General features: G+C 48.2%; 1 protein-coding gene across 3 annotated transcripts in view; it reads left to right on the forward strand.

The window, feature by feature from the left end:
- The first annotated feature begins 4,675 nt into the window (after positions 1-4,675).
- MGAT5 (alpha-1,6-mannosylglycoprotein 6-beta-N-acetylglucosaminyltransferase) overlaps positions 4,676-5,673 on the forward strand; it is a 338,815-nt gene continuing 337,817 nt past the window's right edge. For 2 of the 3 annotated variants that reach the window (XM_024243304.3, XM_063712758.1), the window contains exon 1: positions 4,676-5,036. The gene's annotated coding sequence lies outside the window, so the exon portion shown is untranslated. The remainder of the gene's footprint in view (positions 5,037-5,673) is intronic. The other variant, XM_063712754.1, reaches the window with a different exon arrangement.

A 5,673-nucleotide genomic window follows, 5' to 3' on the forward strand; every position in this document is an offset into this window, starting at 1 on the left:
TCTGAATTGTCCTATGTAACTCCATGCAATCCTCAGGGTCCTAATGAGTTCTAATCAATGCTTTTAGTTTCAAATAAGAGAGTGGTTAGGCTATGAATGCAAGTGACTTTGTACTTCAGCCATCCAAAAGATTAATAGTTGAGTTTTTTTTCACTTATTTTGGCCTCCACCTGCTAAAAATCAAAAGGTTTTCTACTTGACTGCTTCAGAAGTCATAGAAAAGCCCTGGTTTATAGGTACCTTGAGCTGAGAATGTAAGAGTTTCAGCTCATAATTCTCTTTTTTAAAGCTGTTCAGGCTGGGTGCGTGGCTCATGCCTGTAATCCCAGCACTTTGGGAGGCCAAGGCGGGTAGATCACGAGTTCAGGAGATGGAGACCATCCTGGCTAACATGGTGAAACTCCATCTCTATTAAAAACACAAAAAATTAGCTGGGCATGGTGGCATGCACCTGTAGTCCTAGCTACTCAGGAGGCTGAGGCAGGAGAATTGCTTGAACCCAGGAGGCAGAGGTTGCAGTGAGCCAAGAGCAAGCCACTGCACTCCAACCTGGGTGACAGAGCAAGACTGTCTCAAAAAAAAAAAAAAAAAAGCTATTCAGCTCCATAAAAAACAACCACCTTACTCTCACAGTCTTATTGTGAGAGTCTTTTTCCTAAGTGTTGTTTTTTTTTTTTTTTTTTTTTGAGACAGAGTCTCGCTCTGGAATGCAGTGGCCTGATCTCGGCTCACTACAAGCTCCGCCTCCCGGGTTCATGCCATTCTCCTGTCTCAGCCTCCCAAGTAGCTGGGACTACAGGCGCCTGCCACCACTCCTGGCTAATTTTTTGTATTTTTAGTAGAGACATGGTTTCACCATGTTAGCCAGGATGGTCTCAATCTCCTGACCTCATGATCCACCTGCCTCGGCTTCCCAAAGTGCTGGGATTACAGGTGTGAGTCACCACGCCCGGCCTATTTCTAAGTCTTATTGCTCAGTTGTCACTTGGTTACCCAAAAGCTTGATTTCAATGGGTACTTCATTGTAGATGTATACAGTTGATAACAAACTTTTGCCACTTCGTTACCCAAAAGCTTGATTTCAATGGGTACTTCATTGTAGATGTATACAGTTGATAACAAACTTTTGCCACTGTATACCATAGGCTGCCTGCATCAAAGACCTTTAAAGAAGCCGAGTTTTTAACCCTCAACCTTAATCAGACTAGATAACCTATCCCTGATTTCATCTATTTCCCTTAGGGTCTATACCTGTTAATTCAAATGTCTGTATCAATCAGGCTACTTAACCATCAGCAACAGAAACTTACTGTGACTAATTAAGGAAGATCACTTGAGCCCAGGGGTTCAAGATCAGCCTGGGCAAAATAGAGAGACCCCCGTCTCTGTAAAATAATTAAAAAGTTAGCTGGGTATGATGGCTTGGACCTGTAGTCCCAGCTACTTGGGAGGCTGAGGTGGGAGGATCACTTGAGCCTAGAAGGTCGAGGCTGCCAGTGAACTGTGATCATGCCGCTGCACTCCAGCCTGGGCAAAAGAGTGAGAATCTGTCTCAAAAAAAGAGGAAAGAAGAAAGAAGAAGAAGGCAGAGGCCAGAGGAATGCATATAGAAAGAACTCCTAAAATCTGGCAAGGTGAAGACACTGTCACCTGGATCACTATCTGCCAGGCATCACAGCTTACATCATCAACATTATGGCATCAGCCACTGGGCACTACCACTAGCAATGCTGCCCTAAAAATTTGGTCAGCACCTTTACCATCAGAGGTTTTGCCTTGTACCAAGATTACATAGTGGATAATTCCTCAAGCCATTAGAGTTCAGGTCCTGGGCAGAAAAACAATTTCATTTGTTTATTTCACAGACACCAGTTACAAGACTGAACCACATGGGTCCCAGCTTTATAAGGTTTACATACATAATTGTTATGTTGTTGCTATAATTTTCATGCAATTTGAATAGGTCAAGAAACCTGGTCTATGTAGGGTACCTTAAATATCCCCTTTAATATTTATTGTATTATTCGCAGTACTTTCTGCATGGATCTTCCTTTCTTCCTGGTTGTCTGGGGTGAGAAGCATGGTGTAATAGAAAAGTTCTGGGCTTTGGAGTCAGGCAAACTTTGGATTCAATCCTGGCTCTGATCCTTATCAACAGTGCCTATCTGTAAGAATATTACTTACCTTTACTAAGTCTTGGCTTCTTTTTCTATGAAATAGGTATAGTAAAATCTGCTCCATGAATTATTAAAATATAATTCACATACAGCTTAGTAAGAGATGCTGAGAAACAATATATAGTTGGCCCTCTGTAAGCATGGATTTGGAGGATCCTAAATCCTCAGATTCAATCAATCACAGATCAAAATCCGCAGATACGGAGGGCTGACTATACTTGATTATATGTAAAAAGCTGTGTTTACTATGCTTATAATTGTGCAATTATTTAAAGTACTATACATGTGACAGACAAATGAAAAGAAATGAAGCAATACAGTTAGAGTAGACTTAGCAATACCAACAGACACTGTTGCATTGTTGTGAAATAGTCCTAAATATCTTTCTTTTTCTAACCTGACACCCATTGTTTGCAAGTGGTGGAAATGCTAAACTGAATCTCTGTTCACCAGGAATGCACGACTTTGGCCATCAGCTGCCAGGGCTTTCACTTATTGAAATCCTGCTATGTTATTTTCTTCCTAAGCTTGTAATGAACTGTCTCTTGAGAGGATGTGATGAAATATACAGCTGCATCCTAATAAGCATCCTTATGTCCATAAACAGTATCCTTTAGCAATTAATAATAAAAATTGTAATCTTAACTGTGGGGAAAACAATTTAGATAGTATTACTTTTTCTTAAAGGCATTGCAAGTATATGATTTATATAAATAAATAGACTATGTAATACAAATATGGAAAATGCATATTTGTGTATACAAACGAATTTACTTAATTTCTCTATATACACATATACTTTTTATAAAAAATATCCTGAAACAAAAACCATGTGTAATATCCTCTATAGCAGTGGGTTCATAAAGTTGAAATGATTGATGCCTTTCAGAAATCTCTAGGCAACCAGGTGGTACCATTATTAACCACCCATGGGAACTTAACTTCAAATCCAATCTATTATGATTAGAATCTGCATGCTCTGTATCCAGTACAGCAAGTCCCGGCCACCAGATGTCACCATTCTTCTATTTCCCTCCTGGTGCTTGGGGAGAGCTAAAGCTACTATTTTCTCTCAAGGGACTGAGGGAAATACGTGCCTCAGAACATTGCTGGGATTTCACCAAAAGGTCTTTTCTCAGTCATCCTGGCCTTGCAGATTTCCCTGTGGTTTTTGAGTATCTTGACTCGACAGTTTCTAACAGCTGAGGAGCCAAGTGGCTGATAATTTGGGGCTCATCTGGTCAGGAAGTGTTAGAGCCATTTCCTCCAGCTAAATTTGAAGACAGGATTGACATAAGGTGCCTAAAGCCCTGAGCTTGCTCAGTGCAGGAGAGGCTGTGGATATGCCCTATTAAGGTCCTGGGGTCAGGAGACCTCAACCAGCTATGAGCTCACTCACAAAATGAAGGAAAGGGACTGAATCATTTCTAGGGTCTAAAAATTCCATGATCCTAGTTTGTAAATGCCTCTGGTGGGGAGGGTGCGTAGTAGGGTGGGGGTGATCTAAGTCCAAGAAATAAGACCCCAGAGAGGACAACGAAGTAGGGGTGAAGTCCTGCAGGACAGATCAGGGGAAACTGAACATGAATCCTTATGAGGTCTGGATGTAGTGACTGGTTATGGGGTCTGGAAATTGCTGGGGTTATGATCTTGTGGATTCTACCACTAGCTCAATAGCCCACTCTTCCTCCATTCCAGATACTACTTAACAAGAAACTATAATGCTTATCGATGTAAATGTATGGCATTCTCTCTACTGGGGCTTGGTTGGATTTAATCTCTCATGTCAGTCAATGTTCTTTGTGGTGCCTTCAGGGCACGGGATGTGTTTTATTTGTGAATTTACAGCAGTGCAGTTTTCAGCTAGCTCGTCCACAGTGTTCCTAAAATCCGGGAGTGGGAGCAGGGCAGAGAAGAAAGAATGGATTTCATTTATAAGTGCCACATATCCCTAAGTATTTCACATATATTTCATATCATCTTCACAATAACCTCATGAAGCAGCATTTGTTATGCTCATAAAGATGAATTCAAATGGTTAAGTGGCTTGCCCAAGGTCACAAAAACCAAATGGCAGTATACATACTGCTTTGTGTAATGCGTTCTACGAAAGAGGAAACTGAGCCTCGGGGCGTTTTGTTAAAGTTTCCTGCACCTCTAAGATGGTTGAGACCACAGTCTCCCCATCAGTGGGCTTCGCTGCTGGAAGGCCCCTTGTCCTTTGGGGCTTGGACTGCACCACTCCGGAGGATGCATCGTCATATCAATATTTGCACACCTTGTTAGAATATTATTTATGGCCGCGATCAGAAGGTCCCGCTCGCTCCTTTCTCTCCCCTTGGGCTGCGGAACAGAGTGGCTGGGAGAAGTCCTCCTAGACAGGGTTGAGAGTTTGCCGACGGCCCCTGAGAAGCTGGGGCGTTCCGAATTGGCTGAGCGCGCGGCCGGGGGCGGGGAGTTTGCCAAACGCCCCGGCCGGAATTTCTGCCTCCTAGAGCCGCGAGCCCAGAAGCGGGGAGAAGTTGGTGAGGTCGGCTGGGGGAGGGTTGCCAGAAATTGAGGACGGACTCCCGCCCTGGTCGACTGAGCTCCCACAGGAGCGTCTCTGCTGCGTCTCGGGGCTGAGTGTGGACGCGCCGCGCGCGGCCCCGCCAGGGCTGGTAGTTTGCAGACCGTCCCTGCCGCGGCCCGCTCGGAGGCGGCCCTGCGGCTCCCGCGGCGGCAGCGGCGGCGGCTCCGGGCGCGATCCAGCCCAGGTAGCCGCGCCGCAGGCTCGGGGCGTCGCGACCTCGCGCCTCGGGCCGCGTGGGCACGGCGGCCGGCGGGTGCTCCCGGCTGCTGCTGCTGCCCAACAAGGAGGTAAGAGCTGCCGGGTCCGGGTGATCGCGTCGGAGGGAGCTCGTCATCCCCGCGGGGTGATGCGCACAGAGGGGACCGCGGGGGGCACGGGGAACCAGGCGCGGGCGAGGAGAGCTCGCACCAGGGTCGGCGCGATCGGGGGCTTCCTTCCGTCGCTCCTCTGCCGCCTGCGTGGGTGCCCCGGCCCCGGCCGCTCTGCAGGACGCCGGAGTGCAGCCGGGAGACGCGCCTTGAGGAGCCCACCTGCCCCGGGCAGCCCCTCCCGGAGGAGGCTGAACCCCCCAGGCCTCGTGACGAGGGGGCTTGTAGGCATTCCTAGGGACAGTCCAAAGGAAGCTGTGGTTGCGCGGGCTGGAGGCGAGCGGCCAGGGATGGCAGATGGGCGCTCGGACCGCGGAGGAGCCCGGTGGGGGTCACGCCGCAGGCGTGGGCTGGGCCGGGCCGGGCCGGGGTCCTCGGGACCCAGGCGCACTGGGCGGGCTCGGCCAGGGGCCAGTAGGGAGGAAGGAAGAAGGAGGGAGGCTGACCCCGAGCCCCTAGGGAGGAGGGATGCGGCGGGCCGGCGCTCCGGGCCAGAGGATCCAGGAGGCCCGGGGGCGCCCCGGCTGTTAGGGGACGGCCCGCGGGTCCGCGATCC

The sequence above is a fragment of the Pongo abelii genome, chromosome 11, assembly GCF_028885655.2.
Source record: "Pongo abelii isolate AG06213 chromosome 11, NHGRI_mPonAbe1-v2.0_pri, whole genome shotgun sequence".
In the NCBI taxonomy this organism is placed as follows: domain Eukaryota; kingdom Metazoa; phylum Chordata; class Mammalia; order Primates; family Hominidae; genus Pongo; species Pongo abelii.